General features: G+C 37.4%; 1 protein-coding gene across 9 annotated transcripts in view; it reads right to left on the bottom strand.

The window, feature by feature from the left end:
- Nucleotides 1–3,902, bottom strand: part of sorbs2a (sorbin and SH3 domain containing 2a) — a 56,075-nt gene extending 52,173 nt beyond the window's left edge. For all 9 annotated transcript variants that reach the window (XM_044113322.1, XM_044113315.1, XM_044113323.1 and 6 more), the window contains exon 1: nt 3,286–3,902. The gene's annotated coding sequence lies outside the window, so the exon portion shown is untranslated. The remainder of the gene's footprint in view (nt 1–3,285) is intronic.
- Nucleotides 3,903–13,252: the final 9,350 nt, after the last annotated feature.

Below are 13,252 nucleotides of genomic sequence, written 5' to 3'. Positions count from 1 at the left end.
GGATGCTTGCTATGCTCTTTTTAATATTAACTCTAATTATTCCTTTTCCAATTGTGATTTTGCACACAGTGATACTGTGATGGTGATAGAGAGCTAATATATTGTACAGCTCTGCCTCCCTCATTCGCAGGTGACCTTTCCTTTGTGGTATATAGTAGTATAAGTAAGAAAAAAATTAATTGATATAAATACACAGGAATCTGGCTAGAGTAAGCTTCATAGCTTAGCTTCTTCCATACAGTCAGAGAAACCGCCTGTTACTCTGGCAGTTTAAAACTACTAATCCTTAGAATCCCTTCATGCATTTAAACTCAGATTCAATCAAGAAACTAAAGACAGAAATCAGAGAGCCATAAATATGTTCAGGGAGAACACAAAACCTTCAGAAACCATTAAACAAATATCAAATGTATATCTACTTTCCACATCAAAAGTAGGAGGAAAAAATAACTTGCACTGTGACTTACCAAACAAAAGCAAATTATTAATTATATTTTCTGACTTGAGATGTTTCTGTTTTAATGAATTCTGGATCAACTCTGTCTGGGTCTGCTTTCTCTTTGCCCCTGAGGGCGTGATAATGTTAAAATCACTTTGACATGTTCATGAATGAGACTTAAGCAACACTTAACACCAAAGCTTAAGACATACTTAGCTAGCTTGCATCTGACAAACCAGCATATGACTCCATCAAACTTCCGGTCATGTGCCGTGGATCACTGAGGTATGGTGAAAAGCTGAAAACTGACAGGTGCTAATGACTGAACCCTGGAGCCGAACAGATCAGCGCTGCGTCAGGGGACCAATAAAGTCCCGTGCTGAAGTCTTGACCTAAAACCCCATCAACAACCCCGCTCTTTATCATCTCACATCAGTGTTGCTTTACAACTACCAATAAGTGAGGCTCTACATACATTTCTCTATCACATCTACATTAACGTTGCAAATTTAGCCTTAGAGAAGAATACCTGCTTTTGCTTGTAGACTGACTATTGACGATAAATAAACAAATTTAAGAATCTGAAAACATTCCAGAGCAGATTATTTTTGCAGTGACTGACACAAACTTAAAAGCAGTGACACTTTGACCTATGAGCCACTCCAGAGTACAGTATCTGCGTCGACGTGGTCTCACCAAACAGTTTCAACACCCAATTCATTATCAGCTTCTCCAAGGCCTTGCCATTCCAGCTAAGTAAGTGGCAGGATATAAAAAGCAGACAAAATATGCGTCACTCAAAAATACTTAGACCTTGGAGAAAATCAAAATAGGGAACTGGATCTGTCAAATAAAGACGATGCAATGGATTGTGAACCAAGATGATAAATAAGTAATTTCAAAGCAAAATGGATATATTTTTTTTATTCCAAGTTAGCCTACACTGATCAGCTTTCTTCCCATCACTCTCTCCCTCTCCCACATGAACAATACACTTTCTCTCTTTATGTAACCCTAAACTGACAGATGTGAGTTAAAGCTGACGGACACTTCCCCTCGCTGACCATTAATCACGTCAAAGTGCTATGATCCCACAGTGGGAGTGTGTATTTAGGCCTCTGAGAGGTTTATTGGTTCTGCAGCCCTTTCTGAGACAGACAACTGCCAACTGTTGCTCATGCTGCATCTTGCTGTGTTGCTTCTTCTCTGCCAGACCATGTGGTCACAAACGGGTATAAACTACGACTTTGAAAACAGTACAGAGCAAAGAGAAAAGCATGCAGTCACACAGGTAGGCCTCACCGGGAGCAGTGAGGTTCCCGGAGTGATAGTGTTACACATTGTGCACCCTGGGCACCTCCCCACTCTACCTAGTAACACAGCATTCAAATGGATCCTGCAGATACCAGCTTCTACCGCTGGCCTTTCCAATCTTTTCCTCATGACATCATCCGTTCATACCAGGTAAAAGAAGGAAACTGGAACATTTTTTTTTTTACATCTGTTTGACTCAAGAGACAAAGGACAAAAGGGGAAAGTTAAAGTATTTTGAAGTCTTTGCATTTTTTCAAGATTTATTTTAAGTTGTTTTAATGCTTTATAAAATCCTCAACAGTCTTAGTCCTACATAATTATGACATTTTGCTTTCATCGTCGTATGATTACCTCCAGCGTGTCTTATACTAATGCATTCTATAAGGTTTATTTTTTAATTTTCATTTTCGTACTCTAGAAAAAAACATAGAATAAAACTCCTTGCTAAATTTTGCAGTTTTGAAGTGCTAAATGTGCAGAAAGTATCTTTAAGAGTATAAGCTTGAAAACTGTAGTTGCCACACCATGACTTTTCATATTTTTTTAAGATCAAACATATTTCCACACAACTAGCAAGGAGAAAATGTGGCTGCCTTCTTTCAGCCATGTGGAATTTTATTAAAATGACTTTAAACACTGACAGTTTTTCCTTATTTTTTGCAAATTTGAAAACACTAACTTTATTTTTAAAAATGGCCTACTTTTATACACATTGGTATGGTTTAAAATACTTGTGTTGCCCTCATTTTATATGAAAGATGTTCATTTCTTTATGATAAATTGATGCTGCTTCTATAAAGACCTAACATTCTCTTGTAAGGTTTGAGCAAAAATATACTGAAATTAGGCCTAATTTGTGGAAAAACTGCATTGTTGGTTTTAGAATTGTAACGTGTTTATCTTCCTTATTTACCTTCCAAAATAATATTAGTTTTGTTTTCGGTCTTTCCTTTTCAGTTAAGAAAAAGCACAAGACAACCTTGCACAAAACTGCATACTTGCAATGTACATGTAAGAAAGTGAGATTAGAGTCCAGCTCTGCTGTCCATGCCACACTAATAGCCTGCACCATTGTGTGAATCCAAGCTAACATTAAAGATTCCCCTCAGGTCTCTGGGGTGTGGGTAAAAGGGGAATATTTCAGTTCATGTTTACAATCACCGGACTTGTTCAGTTCACGCCCGTCTCTCATTCTTTTACATTTTAAACTCAGTAATTATCTGCCCACATGCCTAGAAGCCTGTGCTTGCAGCTTTCACCATCTTCCTGACCGCATCTTCCCTTGATGAACAGGCAGCAGCAGCAATCCACCGGAATGCACGTTTATGGAAACAGCCAACCAACCGCATCCCGACTGAGCTGAGTCCCTCGGATCGGGTCTATAATAGGGCAGTATTGTACTCAGTAACGCCTTTAAGGACCCAAAGTGTCCCGTTTAAGCCGTTTACCAACTGTACAGCTCAGCCTCCATTGAGGCTGGTCCGTTGCCCATTTGAGCGTTAACAACATAGTTGAAAACTGTGCTCACCTACCTTAAAACGACTGCCTCGCAGTCCTTAGATATGAGCAGGAAACCAGCCCCCTCAACATACGAGGTAATTAAAAGTTCTCACTTCGGCAGCGGCGGAGAGGCGACACGCGCGAGCCGGTGCTGCATCCGTGCGATGAAACCATACACCTGTTTTTCAACGCTACTCGGTTTCGATCAGCTCAGCTAACTAAAAGGTAGTTCTTTCTCCACCGCTTCCTCTCTCATTCCTTCTCTCTCTCGTGGGGGGTCAACAGGCCCAGGGAAGTGAGGCGGGGAAACCTGTCCTAGTCCGTTTTCTCACCAGCCAAACGCAACAGCAGCCGGAGTGGCGACACTATTGCACCGAATGCCTCCTCCTCCTCCTCTCTTTCTTCTCGACAGGCGCGCCGTCGCACCGCGGTGCTGATAAACTCTGCCGAACCACCTACATCCAGAAATGGTCAGAATCTTCCGTTTCCGTTTGGCTATTAAGTGAATGATGCCGCGGCTTCGTGCGCAAAATGGCCACTGTTTTCATTCAGCAGCTGACAACCGCGAGCCTCTCATTGGGCCACCGTGTAGCCATGGCAACGGCCGCGGTTCAATCAGTGCTGGCAAAGGACACAGGCCTGTGTGCGGCTCCCTGACAGGAAAGTAACACTTCGCTTTGTATTCTCACAAAGGAGAAACAACAGCTGACCTCATACTTGCATGAGGTTATGTAGAGGTTAACAAAATATTATCATCAGTACAATGTTGGGGGTTGCTATGAGTAAACAAATGCTTTGAAACAATTCTGCTATCATTTCTGATCTTGTCATATTTCAAAGGAAGTGTAAAAATATAGTTTTTACACTTCCTCTGATACACATTGGTCTACCAATATTCTCTTGGAGAATTGCTGAGTCTTTTTTTATTGAAAGGCATGCCAGGATTCCTGCTGGGTTTGTATGTCAGTGAACTGTGTTCACCTTACAGCTAGGAAGATTCAAAAGTTATTCAAATCCCAACAGCCAGGAAACATCTCAGTTAACTTATTAAACACATCCATCTGTGAGTAATGCAGCAGTGTTCATGTAATACCCTGGAAAATATTTTACATTTTGTCACATTACAACCAGAACTTTGATGCATTTGTGTTTGATGGAACAACACAAAGTAGTGTTGGTCTGTCACATGGAACAAACAGGTCTTGCTTTGCAGAATATCCTTCTGCTGAAGCAACTGCTCTTTTGGGATAAATTTCTACAACTTTTGAACATATAGATAGATAGATAGATAGATACAAGGGTGTGGGCTCCTGGGCTGGGGGCAGTTTTGATGCTCTGTCCACTAAAACATTTTTTTTTATTAATGCAAATTACAGTACATTAATAGCCTTTGATCCATAACAATTCATTGATAAAAGTTATGGATTTATGTTAAGATACTTTGTTTTCTACAACTTGCTATAAATCACAACTGTGATGCAAGCTAAATGCAAAGTTAAATGCTAAGTTAAATTAGGAGTTATATGTTTGATTGCGAACCAGAGGATACTGCATTTTTTTTTATCACCCAACTGGACCACAATTAAATGTTAAATAACTTGATTATAAAGTAATAATCCTTTGAACCTGTCAGTCTGCTCACATTCACCAGCCTGTTAAAATATTTAGACTGGATCCAGGAGTGTAGAGAATGCTAGATATCCTACTGGTATGACAGCAAATGTAACCTTTGCACTACAAAGACATTGCACTTTTAGTTTTTATATCTATAATATTGTGTGACCAGTCTATATACTATGTTTCTCTCTCTCTCTTTTCCAGCTTATGACAAACTCAGTGTGATGGTAGAGACAAAATGACTCAAACTGTATGCAAAGTGTTTCTAAGAAAGCCTGTTTCTAAAATAGAAAATATATGTCAGAAATTGTCAATTAAGTCAAGGAAGAAATATTCTGATCTACAGGATATGATTCAACATTTGTAAATATTTGATGAATGCAATAATTGTCAGTGCTGTGTACCAATACTTAAAAGTTCTCAATTGTTTTGGTGATTATTTGTACATAGTGTCGCAGTCGCACATCAACATATATCTTGGTCTCCAATTATTATTAATATATATTTTTTTGTTAAATTGTAGTTCATTCAGTTTAATGATATATTAAGTATCAAATCCAAGTAAAAGTACTTCAATTCATTGTCCTGTCATTTTATATTCATAATAATTTGACTGACATCAATTCTAAAAAAAAAAAAAATCATAAAAGAAAACTTGTGGGTAAGCAGAAGGGACCAATATTAACTTGACTAGCTTGTTGAACTATCAGATAATTTATTTATTACTAAGTACCAAGTAGAGGTCTTGCTAGCAAGAAAATTAAACTGTTTTCATTGTCAATGAGATTTTTTAAAAATTAGGAAAAAGTACAAAAGATTTCAGAAGGCATTTAAAAGAAAACATATATGGGGCCATAAAAGTTGTTCATTCATTATTCCTTCGCCATTTTGTACATTTTTTGTTTTGATTAATTCCATTATTCATACCTTATTATTTTTTGAGTACAGAATGGGAGGTCTGCCACAAGAAGTTGATTCTGTCCTGCCTTAGGGAAGTTTTACTGAACAGGCAAAGGGCAGAATTGATCCAGAATCGTCCAAATTTAAATGACGGCTATCTTACAGGGTAGGTCCGTTTTAAGCCTCTGAGTTTCCAAATGCTATCATATAAATGCTAGATTTAGGAAGGATGGCAGCCTTTTGAAAATCACACAGTATAACTGATGACCCCTGTTTTAGAAAATACACACAGAGATTGATATTTATTCTTAATGCTAACTCTGGTAAGGGCAGATACATGATGCTAGCATGGGCATTGTCTTCCTTTGCAATTCTGCTTAATTCTCATCTCCCTTCTGTTCACCGTCGGATTTGTCTCATTGACCTCGATTTCAACTGGGCAGAAGGTTCATGATTAAGCCGGTGTATTACATACGTCACAGCCTAACAATAGCAATTGGGTAAAATTTAAAACTTCAACAGAGTCAACCCCTCCAGAAAGCAACCGTTTCTCAGTACCCAAGGCTCCAGACCTTCCACACGAAGCAAACGTAAAAGAAAGGGTATCTTACTACTAGGCTAGTAAGACGCTTAAGTTAGTTTTAAAAAGTTTTATTTAAACCTTGTTTTATAGCTTCTGCTCTCTAACACACAGAGTGTGTTGTCACTTATGCTCTTATATCAAGTACTGAAGCCTAGCCATGATAGTAAGGATAGAAACAAATATTTGTCGGATGTTGTGAATTACATTTTTTAAAGAAAACTTGTATTGAATAAAATCAGTGTTGAGAGGTCAAAATTCTACAAAACCAGGAAATCAGAATTTGCCAAAAAAAAAAGTCTGACCAGTTGAAACTTTTACTAACTACATATATCTGTTTAAACCTAATCATGTGCAGAAGCAATTATATCCATAAAGAAACCTTTTCTCTGTCATCTTTAAAGGTGCACAAATTTAGAACGTTATTGATAGCTGACCTTTTGCATTGTGTCACCAAGACCACATCTGCGTGCTCGGGCGTGCGTGTGCGTGTGTGTGTGTGTGTGTGTGTATAAGGGTGCACACATGTTTTTCTGAATGTCCATGTACACATGCCTGCATGCGTTTGGCCTTTCATCGCCGACTCTTATGAGCAGAATATATGGTCTTTACTGAAACTTGTCAAAGGGATTTCTTTTACAGCTGGTATGCTATCTGTAGACATGCTATCAGCATTGCATTTTCAGGACCTGAGTATATGATGATGACACATTATGTCTGGTATGCAGAGATCTGCGGGTGATTGAGGTGTAGACATACAGAGAGCAGAGCAGAAGACCATACACATGTACATTATTTGAAAAGTAGTCAGGTTAGCTTGGCCACCTCACAGGAATATCTTTCTACAGACAAGAAAGGAACGGAGGGCTCACTGTCATGCGTCATTCATTTAGGGAAGTCCAGTGTTGACACCAAAATCTGACCTTGGATACAAGATATCCAACCATGGATGTGACACTAAAACTTAATAGTTCACCCAGAGTATCTGTATCTGAGCAAAGCCTTAATTCAGCTACAAGACCCTTTGGTAGGATCCACTTCATGCCTGCAATTATCTAATGTTCAACCCTATCAAAGCACACTCCAAGAATAGCGCTAGAATTAAGGACTGTGGTCTGGCACATAGAGCTTGTGAGAAAATAACTTATTTATCTTAGCAGTGGCACTCTCACATCTTTCCACTGATGCCTTCCAAAGTGAACTGCATTTGGAACAGCTGATACCAAGGCCCACTCGTCTGGTCAATGTTGAAGAAGCACTTCTGTGCTGAATGTGTGGCTGGCATGTGACTACAGGAGGACATTGTCAGGCAATGACATCATGGTGCTCCCACTTCCATTCCAGGCATGCTTTGATCTCTTAGGGCCGTCCAGGTGAAATGTGTAAGCAGATCTGAGAGAGGAGACTGATGCTTGATCCTACAGCACCTCTATGTTTAGCACTGCCACAAGGTATTTAATTTAACACTTTTAATTTTAATTTTAACACTTTTTTGCTGTTATGTTTGACATTCTGTTGTCCTCAGTTCTACATGTTCATCTCAGTACGTTAGAATATAACAATAATAAATTAATTTTTGTAAAATTTCAACTCTAACTGATATATTTCATGCATTTATTTATTTTCATCCCCAAATTCTGAGTTTTGAAATCCTCAGTTCAGACTCTCACAAAATTAAGATGTTTCCAATACAGAACTCATGAAATAATTTGAAGGTATTGTATAATATTTGTACTCAGTACTCAATCTGGGCTGGTTTTGCTTGGATTTCTACAGTTCTGCCACATATTTATCTTCAATTGAATTCTAATAATATTGGATGCAGCACATTGAACAACAGGCTTATTTGGCAATAATCCTTCTAGCTTACTTCCCATGAGGAGAGTGTCAATAGCTGCATTTCCATTCCATATAATTGCGAAATTGGACATTTCAAAAAATAATTTTGACCCACCATTTTCTTGAAAAAAAAATCTTGTTTTTAGATTAAAAGTTTTGGCGAAAGGATGAGGTGCTTTTTGGGCCATATTGAAATTGGAAACACTTTTTCCACATTATGTGAGTCACATGATCAATAGCCAGACGTTGCCACTGGTACAATAAGTGAAGAATACAACAGGAAGTAGTTGGGGGATCATGGCGCAGCATGTTTTTAATGACTTATAGTGTGAATAAACTCATTTATATGTTTTCTCTTATATAATGGAAATACCACAATTACAATTTTATTTTTTCTTTCACATTAGCAAAGTATTTATGAAGTTTTATGCACATTTGTAATGGAAACACAACTGAGGTAACTGCCCAGAGGAATGAAGAATAAATTAATCCGCACATATGTATATATATATATATATATATATATATATATATATATATATATATATATATATATATATATATATATATATATATATATATATATATATATATTACAGACCAAAAGTTTGGACACACCTTCTCTGTACTGTAAATAAACAATATATAAATAAAAAAACAAAGTTTCACATTTTCGATTTAAATGCTGAAATTAACTTAACAGATACGGTAGAGTTCCGATTGATTTATCCTCAACCACACATTCTTTGATATCTATCTTAATTTCCTTTTGGATTTGCTTTACTTGGTCTGATCAGACAAGTGTTGTCCAGCAGCTGTCACTCATTCCCAAAGTTGCAGCTCACTTTAAAATCCCAGCACTGTGGCCCTTGCTGCCCTTCCACATGAATCAAATGAGTCGACACTGCCCTGTAAAAATGCCGGTGTCAGCCATGACTCAGTTTATGAAAAGCTGGTGCAGCAGTGTTATGACACATGGCTATGAAATGATGACACAAGAGACAAATGACCAAAGAATGCAGGGTGAAATAAATTGAAGGGCAATAGAGTCAAAAAAGTCAAAAACAAGATAAAACAAAAAGTGAGACACATTGACAAGGTTTTTGTTATCCAAATATCAACATTATGATGTCTTTCTAACTTGAGTATGTTTTTTTTTAATAGAAAGTAGTGCCAACAAGTCTCCTGTTTTAGACACAGAAAATCTAAAAATCTTTAAAGTATAATGCATATATTACAGTAAGTCTCGCCATTGTTTTTGAAAGCAAGAAGACAATAATCAATGGTTCACATAATGTTGGAATTACTCACTCAGTATTGGACTAACAGCTATTCAGTTCAGAAAATCATTCTCTAGTGAGATGATTTTGCTGATTATACTTTTTGCATTGGCAATAAACGAAACATCGCAAAACCATCAATCATTTCAACATCAACCAATGACAAAAATAATTCAATCTCCCTAAAATAATTGCAGAATTTTTTTCTATCACCAGTTGTTCTTGGTGTAAAAGTGGAAATATTAAAACCTACTCGCTATCTAAGATGACTGATCAATTTCACATCTGCAAGAGTAATTATGTGCCTATAATACTTTGCAAAGAGAATGAATGTATAGTATTTAGATGTGCAATGAATTTTTGAGGCTGTCCTTCTTCAGCCATCTCAGTATTGAGACCTAAAACATGATTTGTTGTTACCCTTCTCTGAATGTAAAGGACTTAATCTGACTCTGAATATCTCTCCTTATCAGGAAATGAAAGAAAAATAGATTGAATTGGGTTTCCTGCAATGTGGTTAGCCTTTCATGTTTCAAGTATAATGGAATTTATTTCTAATATTACTTTGCGCTTCATACTCCTCAGTGCCCTTCGCTGTGGGTGCACCAGCCCGCCTCTACGTGAGTGACTGCTCTCCATACCGAGCCCTCACTCACATAGAGTGAGTGTTGTGACTGAAGAAATGTTGCACGACCTGCTGCTGATGCATTATCTGCCAAGACGCTTCTCAATAAAGCAGTGGGGCTTCTCTTGCTGACTTGTGAAACACCAATGTGTGGAGCTGTCCTCAAACCTAAAGCTAGTTTATATCTGAGCAAGTTTTAAAAATGTCCATGAAGGCTCACTGTTTGGAGAGCTAGAAAGTTGACTCTTTGTAATAATCTGTCATTGTAGACTTGTCATTTATTTGAGGAAAGAATTCATCTTCTCTAGACTAAAACTCTAGTGAGTGTGATAACTCTGGAGGAGCTGCAGAGATCCCCAACACTGATGGACAAAGGTGTGAAGGAAAACTAACACTGAACATCATCCTGAATCCACCATCCCCCTGGTCAGACATCATGATGCAGTCATTATGCATTAAGGGTGCTTATTGCACCATAGACCAGACATTAATTCAGTTGACAATGTGTGGCAAGAATTGAAAATATCTGTCAATTTGGAATGGATGTACTTGACTTGCATGATTGGTTTGAAAGAACCTTTCTAAAAATGTCTTATGGCAGCATTTCAGAGATTTTCAGCCTGTGTGTATTTTAAAGATCTCAACTGGGATTTCTGGTCTTCATTTTAGTCCCACAGCCTGAGATTACCCTTCTTAATATTAAAACAGGGTAATTACTTCACTTTAATTATTTAGGTTACTCTAATAAATGTATAGTTACAAGTGATAACTGTGCTTGCACTAAAAGCTGAAATGAAAGTGCTTCTTTTACTTTAGCTCAAAATCTAAACTTAACCTAATGGCTCTGAGCTTTAAATATGCATAATCTAAACTTAATCAATCAATAGATCAAACAATTAAGTTTACCATTATAGTACTTTTCAGCAACAAGACAGTTCAATACGCTTTACGTCATAAAAACACAGAAATACAAAAACATAGAAGACATCATGCAGTAAACCCTCAATGTTGGTCAATGTTTCATTTATTAAGAATGCTGCTTTCCGTCATTGGTTCTGGTTCTGATTCAGAGCCGAACCAGAACCAGAAGACCTGAGAGGTCTGGAAGTTTGATACAACAACAGCAGGTGTTTAATGTATTGTGGTATGAAGCTGTTGAGTGATTTATAAACTAACAGTATTTTAAAGTCTATTTTCTCAGTGGAATGACTGTAGAACTGGGTGATGTACTCTGTCTTCCTGGTTTTAGTCAGAATGCCAGCAGCAGCCTTCTGGATGAGCTGCAGCTGGAAGATTGATGTTTTAGGCAGACCTGTGACTCTGAGCATTAAGCATGCATAATACCAAAATAATAAAATCATGCCAAAAATAATGATAACACAATTATTGTGATGTTCTATAACTTGGCATTGGCATCATCAATAAATTCACCAAGATACTAACAAGCCTGAACATGGAAAGCATCTGTGAAGATAAATATGTACCTTAGAATTCTGTTTATTACACTTATGGGCTGTAAATCCAGTCATAGATTTCATTTCAGATTCTTCTCGGGGCCTCTAATTAAGTAATGGCTCAATAAATCCCTGAACTCCCTGGAGAGAGAGCCAGGACATTTACCAGAAGCAAAACAGGAAGAGATTAATACAGATCGAACACACAGCAGTGGTGACACAGAATGGCATTCACATTTAGAAAAACTATGCACATATAAACACACTAAGTCACTGTGGGAGGATTTAAAGAGCAATAAAAATGTCAAAAGGTCCAGCTGTTTGTGTCAAAAAAGAAAATGCTGAAAGGATTTCAAGCAGTTTGGAAAATGGTTTGGAAAATTTCACTCCTATCAAACTCTAAATGTTCCTTTTTTCCTCGGTTTGAGCGTTCTCTGCCTGTCCTCCCTCTGTTCTCTTAGGGCCAGACAAATCAGTTCCATTTTTTCCCTCTATATGGAATGTAGCATAGCTCCGTAAATCCTTATTCCTTCTTTGGATAACAGCTTGGCACTGCTACGTCAAAACAATTTGATTTACTAAATCAGTTTGACCCAGATAAATATTTGTGCATTTGGCTAAAGAAGATGTATATTTTAATTCAAAACAACTAACAAGTAAAATAAATTGAAAAATAGATAGTAATAATGTAAATTCAATACTAGTGACAATGATAAATAGTAATTTATGTCACAATGTATAATCAAATACTTAAGGAAAGTTCTTTATTTTTATGATGCATTATTTGGCAACATCAATTGCTTTATCAAGCCATTTATTATTTTTGAACTGGTCTTAGTCTGTCTTGGACAAGCTGTATCCCAACTGCCAGCTCCATTCAAACACACAAACACACGCACACACACGCACACGCACACACACACACACCCAAAGATGAGAATAAAGTATCACACCCACACATCCGATCTGTAATTTCAGATAAACACACCAACTTGAGAGCAAGTTGCAGTTTGTTGCAAAGCTGCAAGGCCACAGTGCCAACCACACCACAGCTCCTAAGTTCTAATGATCATCAAAGGAATCCTGACAAAAAAAAAACCAAAAAAACATCAGTAAGTATTTAAAAAGTTCTGAAGTTTGGTTTTCTTTGCTCCTTTCCGATGCTCAGATCCGTAGATAACTGAGCTTAATGTGCAGCTTTAGTGAAATAAAGAAAGTGGTCCAGTTGAGTAACTCTTGCAGCTCTTATGTCCACAAGAAGTTGAAGAATGAATTAACTCACATGATTCTACATGTTACAGCTGCTGTGTTTTACAGTGCTGGGCCTGTTTACTGGTACCACCAGTAAAGCAGCAGGATGATCCCATTGTGAAAGATGGAATTTCTTACTTTACTCTTCAACCTAAATTTTTTAAAGTGAAGTGTCCTTTTTCTCAAATTTTCACTGCAATTAATATAATAAAAAATTCCTTTATTTGAAAGTTTTTACATAAAACACAATGTGCCCAAACTTATATTTGGTCACCTCGCTAGATAGAAGCTGAAGCCTCTGAGTATAATTCATTTATTTAAGTAGCTTTAGCCTAAAACTAAAGCTACAGACAGGTTTCTCTTCACATCCCATCATTTCACTGCAGTAATTCCTGCAACATGTTTTTACGCTGCGGTGCCTGAGTCGCTCCCCTAATGAGGTCAACACTGGAT

The sequence above is a fragment of the Gambusia affinis genome, linkage group LG04 (genome assembly GCF_019740435.1).
Source record: "Gambusia affinis linkage group LG04, SWU_Gaff_1.0, whole genome shotgun sequence".
NCBI classification, from domain to species: Eukaryota; Metazoa; Chordata; class Actinopteri; order Cyprinodontiformes; family Poeciliidae; genus Gambusia; species Gambusia affinis.
This window is presented reverse-complemented; position numbering and strand designations above follow the sequence as displayed.